Below are 25,179 nucleotides of genomic sequence, written 5' to 3'. Positions count from 1 at the left end.
TGTTTTTAAGAGTCTGGTTGGCGCGCTCGACTAAACCCGCAGCTTGAAGTCGATAACAAGGCCTCCACGGTTGTTAACATTTTATTGAAACAATGCAACTGTTGGTGAATCCGTAGCTGTTCACGCAACTCTTTATTAATCGTTCCAACGAAGTGAGGCCTATTATCTGAGCTTAACCGGAGCGGAACACGAAAGCGGGGAATAATTTATTTCAATAAAATGTTTACAACCGTGGAGGCCTTGTTATCAGAGGTAGGATAAGCTTCAATTAATTTACTGAACACGTCCACAATTATAAGCACATACTTCTAACACTGACACCGTTTCTACTCAATGACGTCCATTTGCAGGGTCTCAAAGGGACCTGGCGGCAAAGTCGTCTTTCCGGGGTCGCAAGCGAGTCCCTTGCCCGGGTTGAGCTGCTGACAAATGAGGCATCTGCGACTCACACCCTGGGTCAAATCCAGAAGTCTAGGATGCCACCAAGTTCCAGAAGCATATCATTCACAGCTTTGGCACGACAGTGAGTTGAAAAGTGTACACATTCAATAAACCATAAGGCTAATTCGTCAGACATGCAAGTCTGGCCCACAGGGGTAAGCCATAAGCGCGAGACAGGATCGCACACACATCCCTGATCCTGCCGCAGCTGGCGGTCTACATCAGGAGCGTCCTCCTGTATTTTTAACACTTCTTGGATGGTTGGCATTAGTTTTTCCGAGGGAGACGGATCACTATTATAATTTTAAGTCTACCTCATCATTTGTGGCACAACCGTGTGGCTATTCCAAGAAGCGAACTTAGCTGCCTCGTCCGCGCGACGGTTACCTATCTCAATGGGACCTTGCCCGGCAGTATGGGCTTTTACTTTTATCACTGAAATACATTTCGATAATTGGAGAGCCCGTAATAAGTGGGAAACTAAAATCTGGTGGGAGATGGGATTCCCTGATGAAGTCAGGAACCCCCGTTTTTCCACAGTTGTCCGAAGTCATGCACCACACCAAAGGCGTATCGGGAGTAGGTGTAGATGTTGACGGAGAGTTCGTCTGCCAAAATGCATGCCCGAATACGTGCGAACAGTTGGCCTGCTGGGCTCAAAATTGGGCTCGAAGGCTGCTGCTTCCACTGTGGAGCCGACCTGGTCCACAATTGCGTACCCTGAAATGCGTTCGCCTTGGTCGTTGATGGAGGAACTTCCATCTGTGTAGAATGTGAAATCGGGATCTGGAATACGAATATCTGAGAGGTCCGAACGAGGCGAGGTATCTTCTCGGTTGGACTGTAGGCAGTCGTGCGTGGCCTGAGCTTCTTCCGTGGGAGGATGTTCGAGAAAGCTGGCAGGGTTGATCGGTGTGCAGTAGCGAAATGTCATGCGAGGATTATTCAAGAGATAGATCTCATACTTGTTTTGCCTGGCCATAGTAAGAGGCTGGGTCTGCAGTTGGCCCGGCAGTGCAATAACAGAATGTGAGCTATATACGACAATGTCCTGCTGCAGCGTCATGTTTGCTGCGGACTGCAGACTGTTGTAAATGGCAGTAAGAATCTGGGTGCAGTAAGGATATCCCAAGGTCACAGGGTCAAGTTTGGAAGAATAATAAGCAACGGGGCGATGTTGGTCACCATGTAGCTGAGTCAAGGCAGCTGTGGAACAATCATTCAGTACAGTGCAGTAGAGCTGAAAGGGGCGATCGTACCGAGGTCGGCCCAAGGCGGGTGCCTGTAGTTGACGGGCCTTGAGCTGCTGGAAAGCATCCAATGCTCCAACCCATATACCTCTCTAAATCGATCTAAGAAGTCTTCGGCCCCTTCTCCCTTTTTGGGTTTCATATCCAAGAGCTTGGTTTTGTCTATGGGTTTCCGGAGGACCTGGCCAACGGCTATCAATATAAGTCTGTCACGTTCAGTGGTCTCATTGTGGGCACTTTTAAGTCGTCGTGATTTTGGTGACCCACATTGGTCTTAAACCTCTGATGTTCCACGGTCGTCAAGGCTTGTTGGACCAACGCCCATAAATCCAGAGAGTCCGCCTGACATACAGCTATCTTTGTTTTCAGGAAATCAATAAAGGATTAGGGACATTGTTATGGACATTCATCAGAATGGCCAACATCTCGTTTGGTTTCCACGGTAGCCAGACTGGTATCATAGCGGGCTCGGGCACTCCTTGCGGTCACTCCTTGCATTGTCTGCCGGGACAGGGGCTGAGGCTCGGGGATTAGGGACCGTTCTAATGGGGAATTGCTGCTTAGCTTTCGTACGTCTGTTATTGGTAAGTACACTGTCCCTTTCTGACTCGCTCACAGTATCCCAATTCTCGATATCCCGATCCTCTCCACTGCCTATATTGTCCGAAGAAGAATCATTCTCGGACGGGGACTTTCGCGATCTTAACATTTTCGGAGGTTTCCTATGTTTAGTTCGTTCCTGATTGTCACTAGAGTCCTCCTTTTCGGTCATGGGTCTGTCATATCCCTTTAGTTGGGTGGGATTGGATTTACCCCTCGTACGCCTCGCACCAGGCGACGTGTAGCCCTCTGCGCCCCCATTTTCTAAGTCTGGGTCCTGGTATACTTCGGGAGATGGATAGGGTGGTGGTGGGTTAGGGTCATTATCCGCGTTAAAAGGGAATGGAAGAGGCAGAGGCGCTTTAGGAGTCGGGGTCCAGCAATCCCATTCACCCCCCTCGTCTCCCTCTGTCAACTGAAGGCCAACGATTGAACTGCGCAGTTCCTTCTCAACCGGTTTATTTTTGTCCCCTGACTTATTCTTGCTAAGATTTCTCTCATGTCCACATTCCTTCTTCCAAATCTCCACGGCTTTGCGGACTCCCCCAATGGTCAATTAACCCCAAATGTAACTACATTTTCCTGCCAGCTTGCTAACACACTCTTATCTTTTTCTTCATGGCAGAATTGTCTCCATAATTCAATCATATTGTTACTCTTACTTACAGTACCCTTTTTCCAAATTAATTCCTGGTCTTGTTTGAATAAGTCCACATTCCTTGGACCTCCTTGGGGCTTCCCAATTTCTTGTTTAGCATCCCGGATAATTGTCCAACATTTTTGATTTACATACAATAGACAGTAGACAATAGGCCCTTCGAGCCAGCACCGCCATTCAATGTGATCATGGCTGATCATTCTCAATCAGTACCCCGTTCCTGCCTTCTCCCCATACCCCCTGACTCCGTTATCCTTAAGAGCTCTATCTAGCTCTCTCGTGAATGCATTCAGAGAATTGGCCTCCACTGCCTTCTGAGGCAGAGGATTCCACAGATTCACAACTCCCTGACTGAAAATGTATTTCCTCATCTCCGTTCTAAATGGCCGACCCTTTATTCTTAAACTGTGGCCCCTGGTTCTGGACTCCCCTAAAATTGGGAACATGTTTCCTGCCTCTAACGTGTCCAACCCCTTAATAATCTTATCCGTTTGGATAAGATCCCCCCTCCTCCTTCTAAATTCCAGTTTGTTCGGGATATTTCTTAAATAAATTTTGTAACGGACTGCCCGACTCACTGGTACAGTCTAATTGATTGCCCGTTTTGTTTCAATCTTCGACTTGTAATTTCAATATTTACATCGGTACCACACAAGTTAAGGATCCAAGAATACAGAAGGGCACGTTTAAGCGACTGTCAACATTCACAGGATCCGCGTCAATCAATTATACTTAACGTTCCAAACGATAAGTTAATATTTTACCACTGCCTTTCACCACTCGGCACGATCCACTTCAATCATTTGCCCATCTTATTCTATTTCCTTGTAATAATCCAGACAATGTAACAACAAGGTTTGCACGATTGACTTGATTCTGTCGGGATCCCGTACAATACAAAAACGAAGGGTCTACTTTGCAAGGACGTGCGTAGAAGAGGAAAACAAAGTGGTAGATAAATTGTACCCACTTTGCTGGCAAATTCCTCAGGTCCTATCCACAGCCTAGTACGACTCTTAATTTCGTTTGTTGGTTTGTCGGTGATCCTTTAGTATGCCACTTTTGATACAAAATGAAGATTCCGGTTCTTTATGTCAATCTAGTTCAACAATAATTGATCCAAACACTTGTTCTTCAAATCAAATCTTTAATACAGCGTTACGATGATTCCTCCAAGTCTGCTCCTACAGAGCCCACGGTCTCCGGAAGAGGCTAGGACGACCGTACTCATACATACCAAGACAATTTTTATGCAGTTTTCAAATAACAGAATGGAGGAGGCACAACTGAGGGGCATGGCAACATGTTCATCCAATCACAACTAGCCCCGTACATCCTATTGTTGTATCTACTGGAACATTCTGTGATTAGGATGTTAACCACTTCTCAAACATCCATGGTTCCACAACCTCTAGCTATCGAGCAGAGATATATCATACAATAGCAAAGCAAGCAGAGATAATTGTTTCAAATTAACCTTTACCCACACGGCTATCTTTTAGTCCTTGACTCAATCACCATTAATTGTTTTCTAATTAACCCTTACCCATACGGCTATCTTTTTAGCCGTTGACTTAATTAGAATTACTTCGTATTTACCTTAATTCCTCACAGTCACTGATGATTAGAGGATTGGGACCATTTTAAAGAGCAACAGAAGATAACTAAAAAGGAAATACGGGAGAAAAGATGAGGTACGTAGGTAAACTAGCCAATAATATAAAGGAGGATAGTAAAAGCTTCTTCAGGTATGTGAAGAAGAAAAAAATAGGCAAATGTGGCAAATAGGCAAAAATAGGCAAATGTGGGTCCCTTGAAGACAGAAGCAGGGGGATTTATAATGGGGAACAAGGAAATGGCAGACGAGTTCAATCGCTACTTTGGATTTGTCTACACTAAGGAAGATACAAACAATCTCCCAGATGTTCTAGTGGCCAGAGATCCTAGGTTGACGGAGGAACTGAAGGAAATTCACATTAGGCAGGAAATGGGGTGGGGTAGACTGATGGGACTGAAGGCTGAAAATCCACAGGGCCTGATGGTCCGCATCCCAGGGTACTTAAGGAGGTGGCTCTAGAAATCATGAACGGATTGGTCATCATTTTCCATTGTTCTATAGATTCAGGATCAGTTCCTGTGGTTTGGAGTGTAGTTAATGTCATCCCACTTGTTAAGAAAGGAGGGAGAGAGAAAACAGGAAATTATAAACCTGTTAGTCTGACCTCAATGGTGGGGAAGATGCTGGAGTCAATTATAAAAGAAGAAATTGCGGAGCATTTGGATAGCAGCAATATGATCGTTCCGAGTCAGCATGGATTTACGAAGGGGAAATCATGCTTGACTAATCTTCTGGAATTTTTGGAGAATGTAACTGGGAAAATGGACAGGGGAGAGTCGGTGGATGTGGTGTACCTCCACTTTCAGAAAGCCTTCGAAAAGGTCCCACATAGGATATTAGTGGACAAAATTAGAGCACATGGTATTGGGAGCATGTTACTCACATGGATAGAACATTGGTTGGCAGACAGAAAGCAAAGAGTGGGGATAAATGGGTCGTTTTCAGAATGGCAGGCAGTGACTAATGGGGTACCGCAAGGCTCGGTGCTGGGACCGCAGCTATTTACAATGTACATTAATGACTTGGATGAAGAGATTAAAAGTAACATTAGCAAATTTTCAGATGTCACAAAGCTGGGAGGCAGCATGAACTGAGAGGAAGATGCTATGAGGTTGCAGGGTGACTTGCATAGTTTGTGTGAGTGGGTGGATGCATGGCAGATGCAGTTTAATATGGATAAGTGTGAGGTTATCCACTTTGGTGGTAAGAATAAGAAGGCAGATTATTATCTGAATGGTGTCAAGTTTGGAAAAGGGGACATACAACGAGATCTGGGTGTCTTAGTGCATCCGTCACTGAAAGGAAGCATGCAGGTACAGCAGGCAGTGAAGAAATCCAATGGAATGTTGCCCTTCATTACGAGAGGAGTTGACTATAGGAGCAAATAGGTCCTTCTGTAGTTGTACAGGGCCCTAGTGAGACCGCACCTGGAGTACTGTGTGCAGTTTTGGTCTCCAAATTGAGGAAGGATATTCTTGCTAATGAGGGCGTGCAGCGTAGGTTTACGAGGTTAATTCACGGAATTGCAGAACTGTCGTATGTTGAACAACTGGAGCGACTAGGCTTGAATACTCTGGAATTTAGAAGGATGAGAGGGGATGTTATTGAAACATATAAGATTACTAAAGGGTCGGACACGTTAGAGGCAGGAAACATGTTCCCAATTGTGGGGGAGTACAGAACCAGGGGCCACAGTATAAGAATAACGGGCAGGCCATTTGGAACGGAGATGAGGGAAAACCTTTTCAGTCAGAGAGTTGTAAATCTGTGGAATTCTCTGCCCCAGAAGGCAGTGGAGGACAATTCTCTGAATGCTTTCAAGAGAGAGCTAGATAGAGCTCTTAAGGATAGCGGAGTCAGGGGGGTATGGTGAGATGGCAGGAACTGGGTACTGATTGAGAATGATCAGCCATGATCACATTGAATGGCGGTGCTGGCTCGAAGGCCGAATGGCCTACTCCTGCACTTATTGTCTATTGTTTATTGTGTTTTGATGATGAATGGATAAATCGTGGTGGGAGTTATGAGAAGGCCAACAGTGCAATTGATGTTCTCCAGTAGAGGTAGAGTGGCAGAATATTGGAACCAAGGAACATGTAAGGCACCGAAGGAGACAATATGGATACTGGTGTAAAATGGTTCAAAATGTGAATGATTCACCTGAATCCACGTTCCAGCACTACGACCGACTGCCATTCGTCGATATGGTTATTAGTGTTGCTTGCTGTCTCTCCCTCCCTCTCCTGCATCGAGTTCCCACCCTCTGCCTCATTTTGTATCGCAGATTATCCTCATTTAAATTCGGTCTTTTACTATATTGTTTAATTATCCAAAATAATTGTCCTTTTATTCTACGAACAGTATTTCACCTCTCCGCATTCTATCGAATCGCCTAAATTTAAGCACCGTTGGTAGTGATGAGGTCACTCAGCGTGGTTGAGACAGTTATCGAATCCGATTTGTGCTCCCTACTTAGAAACATATTATATGTAGCAATATGAGACAGACACGGTACAACGGAACGGGAATTGCACAGTCCAAGAAATGGTCGACACAAGCTCCGAGACAGACTCGTGGTACACAAGGGCGGCACATTGGCGGTGCTGGTTGAGCTGCTGCTCCACGATGCCAGAGACCCGGGTTCCACCCTGCCCTCGTCTACTGGCTGTGTAAGTATGCACGTTGTCCCTGTGACAGCTTCAATTTCCTCCGAGTGCTCCTGTTACCTCCTCTTTGGGAAACACGTTGGGGTGAATGGGGGAAAGACATTAGTCAATAGCAGGATGCGCAATTGCCTCTGGTGCGTATGGAGTCGATACGGACATGGGATAACATGGAACGTGTGAAGGGGTGATCGACTGCCGATATGGTATCGATGGCCGAAGGTCCTGTTTCCAAGTTGTATCGCTAAACCAACCGAAATCAAACTAAAAGAACACTTGCTGATACGCCACGTTTCACAATGTACTCGGGCGGACAGATTACGGAGGGAAACCATCAGTGAGCGAAATACTCAACACGAAACTCTGTGCACAGTCCGACTTATCAAATTAGACAAAGATACACCGGAGAATCCCGGTCCCTCTCCCATCCTGGACACACTAACAACTGAGTAGTCACAAATTACAAAGTCAGAAAAAAACGATAGAACTTAAAACTTTACATCTCATTCCAAAATCTCCTTCCCCTTCAAGTGCATGCGAATGGCGACTTGCTATTTTGGTTTAATTTGGGATCCCCAACGCAGCTGTGGGTTGCCGATGGTTCAACAGTCCTGTTATTCCGCTGCCGGTCCGCTAGAGGGCGCACAGGCTCACACCACGTCCGGGTAATGAACGTGGAATACCATGGAACCAATACGAACGTGGGATCAATGATCGCCGTTGACTCAGTGGGCAGTAGGACGTGTTTACAAGTCGCATCGCGAAATTAAATCTGTCAGCAATGCCCCACAGTGTGTCAGTCTGTTAGTGCTGCCCAACACTCTATCATTCCATCAGTCCTACCTCACTCTGTCACTCTATCAGTATTACTCACAGTGTAGGCTTCCATAAGTTGTACACAACAGCGCGTCACTCCATCAGTACTAGCCCACAATGTGTCATTGCATCAACACCACCCCACAGCGTTTCACTCCATCGGTACAATCAGAGTGTGTCACTCCATCAGTGGGCTATCCCACAGTGTAACATTCCTAATATTCCATCCGTTGTAACCCATAGTGTGCCTTTCCACAGTACTACATCGCAGTGCGTCATTCTATCAGTACTAGCCAGCACTATGGTATTCAATAGACAGTAGACAATTACCCTGCTTCTGTCTTCAAGGGACCCACATTTGCCTTAACTACTTTTTTCTTCTTCACATACCTGAAGAAGCTTTTACTATCCTCCTTTATATTATTGGCTTGCTTACCTTCGTACCTCATCTTTTAGCCCCGTATTTCCTTTTTAGTTATCTTCTGTTGCTCTTTAAAAGAGTCCTAATCCTCTACTCATTAGTCACTGTGAGGAATTAAGGTAAAATACGAAGTAATTCTGATTAAGTCAAGGACTAAAAAGATAGCTGTATGGGTAAGGGTTAATTAGAAAACAATTAATGGTGATTGAGTCAAGGACTAAAAGATAGCAATCTGGGTAAAGGTTAATTAGAAACAATTATCACTGTTTGCTTTGCTATTGTATGATATATCTCTGCTCGTTAGCTAGAGGTTGTAAAACCATGGACGGTTGAGAAGTGATTAACATCCTAATCACAGAATGTTCCAGCAGATACAACAATAGGATCTACGGGATTGGTCAAAACTGTGGACTGGGTAGTGCCTACGGGCTAGTTGTGACTGGATGAACATGTTGCCATGCCCGTCAGTTGTGCGTCCTCCATTCTGTTATTTGGAAACTACATAAACATTGCCTTTGGTATGTATGAGTATGATCGTCCCAGCCTGTTCCGGAGACCGTGGGGTCTGTAGGAGCAGACTTGGAGGAATCGTCGCAGCGCTGTATTAAAGGTTTGAATTGAATAATAAATGTTTGGATCAATTATTATTGAACTAGATTGAAATAAAGAACCGGAATTGTAATTTGGTGTCAGAAGTGGGATACTAAAGGATCACCGACAAACCACCAAACGAAATGAAGAGTCGTACTAGGCTGTGGATTGGACCTGAAGAATTTGCCAGCAAAGTGATTACAATTTATCTACCACTTTGCTTTCCTCTTCTCCGCACGTTCTTGGAAAGTAGACCCTTCGTTCTTGTATTGTACGGGATCCCGACAGAATCAAGTCAATCGAGCAAACCTTGTTGTTACATTGTCTGGATTGAAGTGGATCGTGCCGATTGGTAAAAGGCAGTGATAAAATATTAACTTATCGTTTGGAACGTTAAGTATAATTGATTGACGTGGATCCTGTGAATATTGACAGTCGATAACACGTGCCCTTGTGTATTCTTTGATCCTTAACTTGTGTGGTACCGATGTAAATATTGAACTTATAAGTCGACGATTGAAACAAAATAGGTAATCAATTAGACTCTACCAGTGAGTAGGGCAGTCCGTTACAAAATGTATCTAAGAAATATCCCGAACAAACTGGAATTTAGAAGGATGAGAGTGGATCTTATCGAAACGTATAAGATTATTAAGGGGTTGGACACGTTAGAGGCAGGAAACATATTCCAAACTTTGGGGAAGTCCAGAACCAGGGGCCACAGTTTAAGAATAAGGGATGGGCCATTTAGAACGGAGATGAAGAAAAACGTTTTTAGTCAGAGAGTTGCGAATCTGTGGAATTCCCTGCCTCAGAAGGCAGTGGAGGCCAATTCTCTGAATGCATTCAAGAGAGAGCTAGATAGAGCTCTTAAGAATAGCGGAGTGGGGAGAAGGCAGGAACGGGGTACTGATTGAGAATGATCAGCCATGATTACATTGAATGGCTGCGCTGGCTCGAAGGGCAGAATGGTCTACTCCTGCACCTATTGTCTATTGTCTATTATCGATAAACCAAAAATTTTAGACAATTATCCGGGGCGCTAAATAAAAAATCGAGAAGCCCCTAGGAGGTCCAAGGAATGTGGACTTAGTCAAGCAAGACCAGGAATTAATTTGAAAAAAGGGTACATGAAGTAAGAGTAAACAAATGATTGAATTATGGAGACAATTCTGCCAGGAAGAAAAAGATAAGAGTGTGTTAGCAAGTTGGCAGGAAAATGCAGTTACATTTGTGGTTAAAATGACCATTGGGTGAGTCCCCAAACCCGTGGCGATTTGGAAGAAGGAATGTGGACATGAGAGAAATCTGAGAAAGAATAAGTCATGGGACAAAAAGAAATCGGGGTTAAGAAGGAACTGCGCAGTTCAATAGTTGGCCTTCAGTTGAAAAAAGGGAGACGAGGGGGATGAATGGGATTGTTGGGCACCGACTCCTAATGCGCCTCTGCCTCTTCCATCTTCTTTTAACGCCGATAATGACCCAAACCTGCCACCACCCTATCGATCTCCCCAAGTATCCCAGGACCCAGACTTAGAAAAAGCGGGCGCAGAGGGCTGCACGTCGCCTGTTGCGAGGCGTTCGAGGAGTAAATCGAAGCCCACCCAACTGAAGGGATATGACCGACCCGGGACCAAAAGGGAGGACACTAGTGACAATCAGGAACGAACTAAACATAGGAAACCTCCGAAAATGTTAAGATCGCGAAAGTCCCCGTCCGAGAATGATTCTTCGTCGGACAATATAGGCAGTGGGGAGGATCGGGATATCGAGAATTGGGATAATGTGAGCGAGTCAGAAAGGGACAGTGCACTTACGTAAGAAAGCTAAGCATCAATTCCCCATTAGAACGGTTCTTAATCCCCGAGCCTCAGCCCTTGTCCCGGCAGACAATGCAAGGAGTGACCGCAAGGTGTGCCCGAGCCCGCTATGATACAGGTCTGGCTACCGTGGAAACCAAACGAGATGTTGGCCATTCTGATGAATGTCTCTAACAATGTCCCTAATCCTTTATTGATTTCCTGAAGACAAAGATAGCTGTATGTCAGGCGGACTCTCTGGATTTATGGGCGTTGGTCCAACAAGCCTTGACGCCCGTGGAACATAAGAGGTTTAAGACCCATGTGGGTCACCAAAATCACGACGACTTAAAAAATGCCCACAATGAGACCACTGAACGTGAAAGACAAAACGATAGCCGTTGGCCAGGTCCTCCGGAAACCCATAGACAAAACCAAGCTCTTGGATATGAAACCCAAAAAGGGAGAAGGGGCCGAAGAATTCTTAGATTGATTTAGAGAGGTATGTGGGCTGGAGCATTGGATGCTGTCCAGCAGCTCAAGGCCCGTCTACTACAGGCACCCGCCTTGGGCCGACCTCTCTACGATCGCCCCTTTCTGCTCTACTACACTGTACTGAATGATTGTTCCACAGCTGTCTTGAATCCGCTACATGGTGACCAACATCGCCCCGTTGCTTATTATTCTTCCAAACTTGACCCTGTGGCCTTGGGATATCCTTACTGCACCCAGATTCTTACTGCCATTTACAACAGTCTGCAGTCCACAGCGAACATGACGCTGCAGCAGGACATTGTTGTATATAGCTCACATTCTGTTATTGCACTGCCGGGCCAACTGCAGACCCAGCATCTTACTATGGCCAGGCAAAACAAGTATGAGATCTATCTCTTGAATAATCCTCGCCTTACATTTCGCTACTGCACAACGATTAATCCTGCCAGCTTTCTCGAACATCCTCCCAGGGAAGAAGCTCAGGCCACGTACGATTGCCTACAGTGTAACCGGGAAGATACCTCGCCTCGTTCGGACCTCTCCGATATTCCTATTCCAGATCCCGATTTTACCTTCTACACAGATGGAAGTTCCTCCATCAACGACCAAGGCGATCGCATTTCAGGGTACGTAATTGTGGACCAGGACGGCTCCACGGTGGAAGCAGCGGCCTTCGAGTCCCCATTTTGTGCCCAGCAGGCCGAACTGTTCGCATTTATTCGGGCATGCATTTTGGCAAATGAACTCTCCGTCAACTTCTACACAAACTCCCGGTATGCCTTTGGTGTTTGGTGTGGTCCATGACTTTGGACAACTGTGGAAATATCGGGGGTTCCTGACTTCATCAGGGAATCCCATCTCCCACTAGACTTTAGTTTCCCACTTATTATGGGCTCTCTAATTACCCAAACGTATTTCAGTGCTAAAAGTAAAAGCCCATACTGCCGGGCAAGGTCCCATTGAGATAGGTAACCGTCGCGCGGACGAGGCAGCTAAGTACGCTATTAGGAATCGACAAACGGTTGTGCCACAAATGATGAGGTAGACATAAAATTCTAATAGGGATCCGTCTCCCTCAGAAAAACTAATGCCAATCATCCAAGAAGAGTTTAAAAAATGCAGGAGGACGACCCTGATGTAGACCGCCAGCTGTGGCAGGATCGGGGATGTGTGTACGATCCTGTCGCGCGCTTATGGCTTACCCCTGTGGGCCAGACATGCATGTCTGACGAATTAGCCTGATGGGTTATTGAATGTGTAACCTTTACAACTCACTGCGGTGCCAAAGGTGTGAGTGATATGCTTCTGGAAACCTGGTGGCATCATTGACTTCAGGATTTGGCCCAGGGTGTCAGTCGCAGATGCCTCATTTATCAGCAGCACAACCCGGGCAAGGGACTCGCTTGCGACCCCAGAAAGACTCCTTTGCCGACAGGTCCCTTTGAGACCCTGCAAATGGACTTCATTGAGGTGAAACGCTGCCAGTGTCATAAGTATGTGCTTGTAATTGTGGACGTGTTCAGTAAATGGATTGAAGCTGATAACAAGGCCTCCACGGTTGTTAAAATTTAATTGAAAGAAGTTATTCCCCGCTTTGGTGTTCCGGCCCGGTTCAGCTCAGATAATGGGCCTCACTTCGTTGGAACGATTAATAAAGAGTTGTTTAACAGTCACGGATTCACCTACAGTTGCATTGTGCATATCGACCTCAAGCTGCGGGTTTAGTCGAGCGCGCCAACCAGACTCTTAAAAACAAGCTTGCTAAATTAACAGCACAAACTGGCTCTACCTGGTTTAAACTGCATCCTGTAGCTCTTTTTCAGATGCGCAGCACACCCTCCGGTAAAGCCCGTCTCACGCCGGCTGAAGTTATCTGCAGCCGCCCCTTGGAATAAACGCGCTCCTGAGACGGTCCATTTCCATCAGATGACGGACGAAATCACCATCTATGTCCTTGCCTTAACCAAAGCCGTGCGAGCCTCTCAGTCACAGGTCCGCGTGGCTTACGGGTACACGCCGGCCCTCGCCCCGTCTACCATCATTAAGCCTGGGTCCTACATCAAGGTTAAAAACTGGACTCGCAAGCGCCTGGAGCCACGCCCGTTCCAGGCCCTGCTTACCACCCCTACAGCCGCCAAGGTTGAGAGCCGCAATGCGTGGATCCACCTGCATCACTGTAAAATGATTGGTGAAACCAATCAAAAGGGGGGAGATTGAAAGCTATCGCTATAATTTTAAATCTCTTTTAAATCTATGCAATTATTTGTAATTGGATATTTTAGTGATTATTGTGTAGGTTAATTTTTGTGATCGATATTAAGTTGGTGCGAGTGTTGTGTATCACAGGTAATCCAGAATAAGAATGGCGGCAGCAATTGGGCTGGGCCTCCTGACAATATTAGCCTCAGTATCACAGGCAGGAAAAATCCGATGGTGTTACCCCGAGAAAAGTGGACGGATCTTCCATCTCTGCAAAAGAGACGTAGTGATGTGTGATGATGGGACGCCGGAAGCTTCCGGATCATGGAACGTCACAAAGCAGAATTATTGCAACGGAATCCTGCGACAGACCACCAGGGAAGTCGAGCGAGGTGATCGCAACAGGTGGGGTCTGCCTTGTTGGTTTCAGGAATGTCAGTTTGATTTTGCTTGCCGACGGAACACTAGTGTGGACAGAGAAGATCCCGGGACTCAATACACTGTACTGTGCTTCCATGAGGCCCTCCAACGCGACACCCACCTGCAGCCAAAAATCTCTCCCGGTGCGAACAAAAAGAAAAAGAGAGGTCTCGGACACAAACGCCGAACAGAAGTTGTTTTTACAGACTCATAATTTACTGTACTCTCCTGAATCTGTTGTTTGTTATCCCTCCACTTCGGTAATAGGTGTTTTCACTCCAATCCCAGTTATGGACCCCAGCTACTTTATCCAAGGGTACTCTTTACCCCCTCCCGCTACGTACATTACCTTTAAATTTCCCCAAAGTCAGAGCTACCCAGTCACCTGTATAAAGACCTCTGCACCAACCTCTGCATACCCCAATTGTTGGAATGGAACCAGGTATGGGTGTGCCGTGGTAAACATCCAGAACACTGTAAGCTACGTTACGACAAAGGAGACATTCTGGTGCAGCCAACACCCTGGCACCGGGGTGACCACTTGCCATAACACGAGCCAATGTGTTGACCTTGAGAGAGGGTGGCAAACACTCTGTGGTTGGGGGAATAAGACACGCCTGGCGATTAACAACAATACCTTCCCCATTGTACCACGCTTTGGCACAAGAGGTGATTCCTCAGAACCATACATGTACCCGATGATACGTCGGTGGATAGCAACTCCCGGTTCCCCTGTAATGATAACTGGAGTAGCACTGGTCCAACTTCAGTCTCAGACGGAGGAACACCGGGAGTAGTTTATTCCAAACCCGGATATTATTTCCTGAGTAATGGGATAGGGACCAATTTCCTGGTAATGGGAAAAGGGACCCCTGACAAAGTAGCGATAGGAATCCTTACCCCCACAACTATACCCTGCCCAGTACGGTAGAGCTTCAGCTTTTCCACCGTTGGCCAAATAAAAACAAAATGAGGAATTTCTAAGGAATTTTGCGCTAACTGGATGGCACCAGCTGCGATCTGTATATTAGAGGTCACTCCACTGGTTGGGGAATATTGAGCACCATAACTATAGGTGGGACCGCAGGGGCCATGGTATCCAACAATTGAAATTATCTTTTGTGCGGACTCACCATTCTGGGGAATAAGACAGTGGAGGCTATAAATGAAATAAAGGAGGGCCTGTCACACCTACGGCTGTTCTCAATGCAGAACCGATACGCATTGGATTATCTGCTGGCTAGGGAAGGAGGTGCCATTGTAAAAGGGAAATGCATTATGGGAATCATGGACCGAACCGCGAACCTCACGAGAATTGAAGACGATATACAGACTTTCCTGAATGGGATAACTGAGGGTTTGAACTGGGGAGATTGGTGATTGGGCGGATGGTACAATTGGTTTATTAACATTGCCATTTATCTTGGAGTAATTTTGATATGTTTATTCGCGGGGATTGCCATCGTTAAATGTATAATTAGTAAGCGTATGCAGGCCACGAAAGGCATTGGAAGCACTCATAAAATGTTGTTACTACGCATGGGAGAAACTGGAGAAGATCTTCCGATGTTAGAGGACGATTATACTGAAAATGATGGTAAAGCAAGTGATATGGTGAAAGAGCAGGTTGCCAAGGGATTATTCGAGGAAGAATACAACAGACTTCATCAACTGGGTATAAGTCAGAGCTATGGAGATCTTAATCACTGGGTACCGTAAGGGCTAGTGAATGAGATCCAGCAGAGGAGTAGGAACCAGAGGCGGGATCAACAAGCCAGCCTCTCGACCCTGAACACCGCTTGGGCCAGGCTCTAGGGGCTTATAAAGCACCGCGAGATCAGGTATAAACTCGGATGACTATATGACCCGCCTATGATAAGTCTCTGCTGGGTTTTCGCCCTGATAGTTGTCATAAATGACAAAAGGGGGGAATGAGGAATTAAGGTAAAATACGAAGTAAGTCTGATTAAGTCAAGGTCTATAAAGATAGCCGTCTGGGTAAAGGTTAATTAGAAACAACTATCACTGCTTTCTTTGCTATTGTGTGATATATCTCTGTTCGGTAGCTAGAAGTTGTGAAACCATGGACGGTTGAGAAGTGATTAACATCCTAATCACAGAATGTTCCAGCACGTACAACAATAGGACGTACGGGACTGGTCGTAACTGGGGACTGGGAAGTGCCTACGGGGCTAGTTGTGATTGGATGAACATGTTGGAACAATGTCTCTCAATTGAACAATGCCCCTCAATTGTGCCCCCATCATTCTATTGTTTGGAAACTATATAAACATTGTCTTGGTATGTATGAGTATGTTTGTCCCAGCCTGTTTCGGAGACCGTGAGCGCTGTAGGAGCAGAATTGGAGGAATCATCGCAGCGCTGCATTAAAGGTTTGAATTGAAGAGCAAGTGTTTGGATCAATTATTATTGAACTAGATTGACATAAAGAACCGGAATCGTCACAAGGATACCCAGATCTCTTTGTACTTCCCCATTTCCTAACTTGACACCATTCAGATAATAATCTGCTTTCCTGTTCTTTCCACCAAAGTGGATAGATAACCTCACATTTACCCACATTAAACTGCATCTGACATGCATCTGCCCACTCACACAACCTGTCCAAATCACCCCGCATCCTCATAGCATCATCCTCACGGTTCACACTGCCACCCAGCTTTGTGTCATCCGCAAATTTGCTAATGTTTGAACATTAACAATTGAACGAATAACACATAATGCTCCAAATTAAATTTAAATTGCTTGCTTCAAATCTAAGAAAGAGGCAGTTGATAAACTCTGCTGTGCCCTGCGCCCACTGGGAAATATTAGTTCCAGTCGGTGAACACGAAGGCTGATTATTATCTGAATGGTGTCTGATTAGGAAGAAGGGGAGGTGCAACGAGACCAAGGCGTCCTTGCATGTCACTCACTGAAAGTAAGCATACAGGTACAGCAGGCAGCGAAGAAAGCTCATGGCATGTTGGCCTTCATAGCGACAGGATTTGAGTACAGGAGCAAGGAGGTCACACCCGGAGTATTGCGAGCAGTTTTAGTATTCAAATTTGAGGAAGGCCAGTCTTGCTATTGCGGGAGTGCAGCGTAACCAGGTTCACCAGGTTAATCCCCGGGATGGCGGACTGATGATAAAGAATGAATCGACTGGGCTTAAATTTACTGGAATTTAGAAGGATGAGAGTGGATCGTATAGAAACATGTAAAATTCTTAAGGGATTGGACAGGCGAGATGTAGGGGGGAAATGACCATTTTGGGTGAGTCCAGAACCAGGACTCACAGTTTAAGAATAAAGGGTATTGTGAATATGTGGAATAAAGAGAGTTGTGAATATGTGGAATTCTCTGCCACAGAAGGCATTGCTTTCACTGGATGTATTCACGGGACATGGGGGTCTTGGGGTTAACGGTGTCAAACGATATGGGATATGGGGAGAAGCTAGGAACAGGGTACTGATTCTGGATGATCAATCATGAATGGGCTACTCCTACAACACTTTTCTATGTTTTCTAAGACAAGTTGAAGCTCTGCTCAATCTGCAGTTTATTTTGTGGTGAATGGTATCAGACCAGTCGACAGGTTGATGTTAATCAGACAACAAGGTTTGTCTGGAGGCAAATGACCAACTCTTCCTTGTGGCCTGTACACAAGGCAATTCAGAGAGCGCTGCCACGCACACCGACCATGTCTTTGCCTATTTATCATGAAATGCATGAGAACATGTTTCCCTTCATGCTGTGTACATCTGGTACACGTAGAAACTGAAAAAAACACTTTACTTAAGCAGTTGACAGGCAGATGTTTGAGCTAATCTTGGTCTTGGTCTTGGTTATTGGTCCTCCAAAATATTCCAAATGGAATTTAAACTGGAGGTGGCAGAGTATGGACTTAAGCAAGAAGGGCTTCTTGGGGAAGAGCTGCCTGAAGTGTAGTTGCGTCAGGTTGAGTAACTATAGTAGTGTGAAGACTATTCCATGCTTTAATTGTGCGAGGGAAGCATGAATTGCTATACATATCTGTCTTGATAGCTGGGATCTCAAATTGAATCGAATGCCATCATCTACTCCTGATGGGTTTGGGTTTGGTGTAGATGTGGTAATCTATGTCGAGCTGACCATTTAACATTTTGTAAAAACAGGTCAAACGGCGGGCTTTACGTCTGTCTTGGAGAGTGTTCCACCCCAATAAATTTCGAAGTTCGGTAACACTCGCTTCTCTCTCACAGGTATTTGTAACAATACGAGCTGCCTGCCTTTGGACACGTTCGATCGAAGAAATGTTTTTAATTGTGTATGGGTCCCATGCTGCAACTGCCTAGTCCAAAAGTAGTCTGAAGCAGTCCCGTAGTCCTGGCTTGCCCGAACTCCCCCGACAGCTCCGAAACCTGTTTCCGGGCAACAATTCAAGTCAAGTCAATTCAAGTTTATTTGTCACATACACATACACGATGTGCAGTGAAATGAAAGTGGCAATGCCTGTGGATTGCGCACAAAAAAGAATTACAGTTACAGCATATAAATAAAGTTAATAAGTTACTATCGTGTAGACAAAAATTTAGTCTCTGGAGTTATAAAAGTTGACAGTCCTGATGGACTGTGGGAAGAAACTCCGTCTCATCCTCTCCGTTTTCACAGCGTGACAGCGGAGGCGTTTGCCTGATCGTAGCATCCGGAACACTCCGTTACTGGGATGGCAGGGGTCCCTCATGATCTTGCTTGCTCTGAATCTGCACCTCCTGATCTATAGGTCCTGCAGGGGGACGAGTGTAGTTCCCATGGTGCGTTCTGCCGAACGCACTACTCTCTGCAGGGCCATCCTGTCCTGGGCAGAGCTGTTCCCAAACCAGACTGTGATGTTGCCGGACAGGAAGCTCTCTACAGCCCCAGAGTAGAAGCAATGAAGGATCCTCAGAGACACTCTGAATTTCCTCAGTTGTCTAAGGTGGTAAAGGCGCTGCTTTGCCTTCCCCACCAGTGCGGCAATGTGCGTTGCCCATGTCAGATCCTCTGTGATGCGGACTCCCAAGTATTTAAAACTGATCACCCTATCCACAGTAGACCCATTTATCTCCAGTGGCGTGTACGTCCTTGGATGTTTAGCCCTTCTGAAGTCCACAATCAGCTCCTTCGTTTTAGTGACATTCAAGAGGAGGCTATTGTCCTGACACCAGAGTGCCAGATCAGCCACCTCCTCCCGGTAGTGAGATATCCTGGGTAAGGGTGTACATGTATTCAAAGGAAGTACATTTATTCAATGTTATCATTGAGGTCAGTGATGGGTATGGATAAACAGTGACATTATCAGTGCGGTCAGTGGTGCGTCGGTAACAGCAATCACATTATCAGTGTGGTCAGTAATGGGTCTGGATAAGCAGTGACATTATCAGTGTGGGACAATAACTGCTGATGCTGGTACAAAATCGAAGGTATCACAAAATGCTGGAGTAACAGCAGGTCAGGCAGCATCTAGGAGAGAGGGAATGGGTGACGTTTCGGGTCGAGACCCTTCTTCGGACTGATGTCAGGGGGCGGGACAAAGAAAGGATATAGGTGGAGACAGGAAGACAGTGGGAGAACTGGGAAGGGGAGGGGAAAGAGGGGGGAAATAGAGAGACACGGGAACTATCTAAAGTTGGAGAAGTCAATGTTCATACCATTGGGCTCAAGCTGCCCAAGCGAAATATGAGGTGCTGTTCCTCCAATTTCCAGTGGGCCTCACAATGGCACTGGATGAGGCCCATGACAGAAAGGTCAGACTCGAAATGGGAGGGGGAGTTGAAGTGCTCAGCCACAGGGAGATCAGGTTGGTGAAGGCGGACTGAGCAAAGGTTTATTTGACACATTTTTACGACACATAATTTGACACATTATGTGTGGTCAGTGATGGGTCTTGATAAGCCGTGCCATTATCAGTGTGGTCAGTGGTGGGTCTGGACAAGCCGTGACATTATCAATGTGGTCAGTGATGGGTCCGGATATGGGTCCGGATGGTTTCAGGTCGACACCCTGCTTCAGACTGACAAGTAAGAAGGATCTCGAACCGAAACGTCACCTATAACTTTTTTTAGAGATGCTGCCTGCCGGCTGAGGTACTCCAGCATTTTGTGTCTATCTTCGACTTAATTGCTGTGCGCATTTGTCAAGTAATTGTGGAGTGCATACCCCCTTTCACGGCGCTAACTGAGACACGTTGAAACGGAAAGATGCAGTTTTGAGATCAGAGACAGAAATTTCTTGACCAGCCGAACATAGACTTCCAACGTCTATATTTATTTCCCTGACTGATGAGGGTCGATGCCTTAAATCCTCTGCACCACCTATTTACCTGTGATGCCTCTTACACAGATCTGTGAAAGTTTAATCCATCTGCTCGACCAAACTCCCCAGTGAAGGTCAGGACCTGAATTGACTTCCCAAAATAAACACTTCCCACTTCTCTGAAATAAGCCCCATCAGCTGCCCGATTCCTCAGCAGAAAAAAACCTCCCTGCGATAATTCTTGACAACCATCTAAACTGGCTGCAAAGAGAAACCAGGTAACTATGGACAAGTCATACTAGCATGCTAACTAATGCGCCCCCCCCCCCCCACCGACCTTTAAACCTTTAACTAATGCGCCCCCCCGTACCTTTAAGAAATGCGCTCCCCCCCGGACCTTTAACTAATGCGCTCCCCCCACGGACTAACTAATGCCCCCCCCGGACCTTTAACTAATGCGCTCCCCCCGAGACCTTTAACTAATGCGGCCCCCCCAACCCCCAGAACTTTAGCTGATGCGCTCCTCCCACGGATCTTTAACTAATGCACTCCCCCACCCCCCCCCCCCCAGACCTCTAACCGATGCGCTTCCCCCCACGGACCTTTAACTAATGCGCCCCCCCTCCGGACCTTTAACTAATGCGCACCCCTCCCCCCGGACCTTTATCTAATGCGCCCTCCCCCCGGAACTTTAATACGCTCCCCCCCGGACCTTTAACTAATGCGCTCCCCCGCCCCCCTCGGACCTTTAACTAATGCGCTCCCCCCTGGGCCTTTAACAAATGCGCTCCCCCCGGATCTTTAACTAATGCGCTGCCCCCCCCCCCCCCGGACCTTTAACTAATGCGCTCCCCCCTCTGGACCTTTAACTAATGTGCTCCCCCCCCCCGGACCGAAAACGAATGCGCTCCCCCCGGACCATTAACTAATGCGCTCCCCCCCGGACGGAAAACGAATGCGCTCCCTCCCCCCAACGGACCTTTAACTAATGCGCTCCCCCTCACCCGGAGGGGAGGGAACCCTGCCGGCTGACGGGACGGCCGTGCTCAATGCCTTCCTCCCCCTTAACTCTCCCCTTCCCTCTCCCCTTTCCTCTCCTCTTTCCAATGGGGGTAGGGGGCGAGGTGAGGGGTGGGGGTGACGAGAGCGTCAGGTGGGGAGGATGGGGAGGAGGAAGGGGGAAGGAGAAGGAGGGAGGAGTGGAGGGAGAGGGGAGGGTGAGGAAGGGGGGGGGTGGAGGGGGTGGGGATGGAGTGGGTGAGGGGGGTATGGGGAAGAGGAGCGGGTATGGGGGGAGGAGGAGGGGGATGGAGCGGTGAGGGGGGGTGGGGTGAGGAGGAGTACGGGGATCGCATAGGTGAGATGGGGTGGGGGAGGCGGAGGTGTGGGGGAGGAGGAGGAGGGGGTTGGGGGGGAGGAGGGGGCCGAGTAGGTAAGGGGGTGGTGGGTGGGGATGGAGGAGGGGGGGTGGGAGGAGAATGGGGGGGAGGGGGAGATGGAGGCGGGGTTAGGAGGAGGAGGGTGGTTCAAGTGGATGGAGGGGATGTTGGGAACTTTTTGGAAATTAGTAATCACTCAGTAAAGATGATAGAAGGGCACCATTGCCTAGACTTACCTTTCAAACAAGAAAGTGTTAGTCTGCCGATTAACCGCTGCATTGCAGAACAACGCCTTTAGGATCTGAAACGCGTTTGGCAAGAATACAAAATTTCATGAAGAATATACACCTTTCCTCACGGAGATGATTAATAATGGTTATGCTGAAATGGTACTAGAAGACCAGCTGAATCGATGTGATGGAGAGCTTTGGTACATCCCACACATTGGGGGTATCATTCAAATAAAGGAACTTTAAGAGTGCTCTTCGACTGTGCTACGGTTTTCAAGGGTAAATCACTTAATTGTCACCTGCTGCAAGATCCAGACCGAACGAACTCAATCATCGGAGTTCTTTTCGGATTCAGATGAGCGCCGGTGGCTTTGATGGCGGATATCAAGGCAATGTTTCATCAGGTCAAGGTATCGGAAAAGCATGTTAACTCCTTGCGATTCCTATGGTGGCCGGATGGTGATGCACCACAAGATCTCGTTGAATACAGGAGTAGTGTCATCACCAAGTTATACAAACTTCGCATTGAGGAAAAGCGCCGAGGACAATGAAGCTCACTTTCCAGAAGAAGTGACAAACACCGTAAAGAGCTATTTCTATGTGGACGATTGTTTAAAATCCATGTCGATGGAACAGGAAGCAATCCAAATGGTAAAACATCTGACTTCCCTCTGCAATAAGGGAGGATTCATGCTATCGAAATGGATCAGCAACAGCCGTGCTGTATTGGAAACCATTCCACTAGATAACAGATCCAAGGAAACCCGGGAGTTGGATTTGAACAAAGACAATCTGCCCATGGAGAGAGCTTTGCGATTGCACTGGTGCGTTGAAACAGATGTATTCAAGTTCATAATTTCGATTCAAGAACGACCATGTACAAGACGGAGAATCCTGTCCGTGCTTGGTTCTCTTTACGACGCGTTGGGATTTCTTGCACCATTTACACTACCAGCCAAGTAATTTTTACAAGATGTCTGCAAGAAGAAATTTGAATGGGATGAGAGTACAATGCAAATCTTCTCTCAGCGATGGACAGAGTGGTTAGTAGATCTCGACAAGATCTCGGAGTTCAGGGTGGACCGGTGTATGAAGCCTACAAACTTTGGCCGAATCAAATTTGCACAGCTGCATTATTTGTCTGACGCAAGTGAAAATTCTTACGGTACAGTTTCATATCTAAGACTGGAAACTGATAACAATGAAGTACATGCTGCATTCTTAATGGGAAAGGCCAGAGTGGCACCAATGAAGCAAATGACCAGAATGGAGCTTGCAGCCGCAGTCTTAGCTGTCAGAATTTACATATTACTGCAAACAGAACAGCAGCTTAAGCTGGAGGAATCTACCTTCTGGACTGAGAGCATGACAGTGCTTAAGTACATCAACAATGAAAACAAACGCTTCCTAACATTGGTAGCAAACAGGATCTCTTTTGTAAGGGATGCTACTAATGTATCACAGTGGAAGTATGTTAATACCAAGGAAAATCTCTAGATGAAAACTCGAGAGGATTAACAGCAAACCGATTCTGGAGCAGTAAGAGATGGATCAGTGGGCCAGAGTTTCTCTGTAAAACAGAGCGAGAATGGCCAAGGTTTAACCTAGAAACTGAAATCTCTGCTAACAATACTGAGATCAAGCAAGACATCTCAGTGAACGCCATTATCAAGGATCCATTGGATTGAACAAACTATTTAATAAACAATAGACAATAGACCATAGACAATAGGTGACGGAGTAGGCCATTCGGCCCTTCGAGCCAGCACCACCATTACATGTGATATATTACCATTTCTCCTCATGGAATAAGTTAAAAGCTGTGGTAGCTTGGTTTCTTAAAGTAAATACAATGCTTTTGCAGCGGACTCGTAAGAGAAAGGAAACTCGGGCTGCTATGAGCTGCCTTGAAACAGATTCTGAAAAGCTGAAAGAAAAGGTTGACAAAGAGATGCAAGTCTTTAAGGCCTCATACCGGGGACAATGCTCATGTCATGATAATCTTTTTAAGGCAGAAATTGCAGCCTTCTCTTTCTGTCAAAGACAAGGATACAAGGAAGCGCTATCAACATTACAATCTGGTGAGCATGATGTTAAAAGAAGTTGTCATTTATATAGGCTTGATCCAATACTGGATAAAGGAATTCTGAGACTAGCTGGTCGCCTGAATAAACTAGCGATGCCTCAAGAGGCTAAGCATCCTATTATTCTCTCGAAGAACTTTCATATTCCAACATTGCTGTGACGCCATATTTATGAACAGATCGGGCATTGAGGAAGAAGTCACATGTTGTCGCAACTTCGTAAGCTTTTATTGTTCCGTTTAATATCTATTGATAATTGCTTCGGTGTATACGGAGAACAAATAGGGGCCGATGTGTAGGAGCCAATTACGCTTAAATTGGACCTATCATTATATTATGGCTTTGTTTAATATTTCTAGTTTCTGTTTTTTTGTTGTTGCATGTTTGTGGGTGTGATTTGATACGTAATGAGGAGTGCCTACATCTGAGGAGGCTACCGTAGCCAGAGAGATTGGGTGTCAGTTCAGTCTCGGAGGATGGAGAGAATACAGTTTTTAACCATACGACCACACTACCACAACCACGAACACACGACTACACAATCTCGACTATATTGTTTGCAGAAGAAACAGTTGATAAGAACGAAAAGTTATGAATTACTCTTTTGATGTGTGCTACGTTAATAAAGACCAATTAGTCAAGAAACAGCGTTTGGAGTATTTGTTTTTGTTATCTCAGAGTGCGGTGTTTGCATCAGCCATACCTCCACTCCATCCCGAGCAGTAATGGCTATCGAAGTTGGACTTTGAGACGGTATAGAAACTGCCATTATATAAAATATTATAAAATATACATTGCCCCGCTTAGCTACTCCAGTGTTTTGTGTTTATCTTTGGCATAAACCAGTAATTGCAGATGCTTGTTATTATCTTCGAAAGTAATATTTTATCAGGGTCGATATTCAGTGGAACTGGGATTAATGGAAGGAAGGGAGTGTGTGAGAAGCACGTCTGGACCGGGGACTGTTGGAGCAGATGCGGTTATCAAGGCAGGAAAGCAGCATTATATCACCACTACTATTCGTGGTCAAAAATGTGAGGAAGAAATGTCGAATGGAAATTCAAACGAATATTTCAGTATCTGTCTTGCAATATCAGGGACACCGTGGCGTGAATGATGATTTATTTTTGGAAATAAAATACGATAGCTGGAGTGGTAGATGGGATCAATGGTGATACTCATCGAAATCACACCAACATTAAATGAAATAACCTAGTGTCATGGACCATCAATTCATTG

Source organism: Rhinoraja longicauda, chromosome 39, assembly GCF_053455715.1.
Source record: "Rhinoraja longicauda isolate Sanriku21f chromosome 39, sRhiLon1.1, whole genome shotgun sequence".
NCBI classification, from domain to species: Eukaryota; Metazoa; Chordata; class Chondrichthyes; order Rajiformes; family Arhynchobatidae; genus Rhinoraja; species Rhinoraja longicauda.
The sequence above is the reverse complement of the archived record's forward strand: the minus strand, read 5'-3'. Positions refer to the sequence as shown.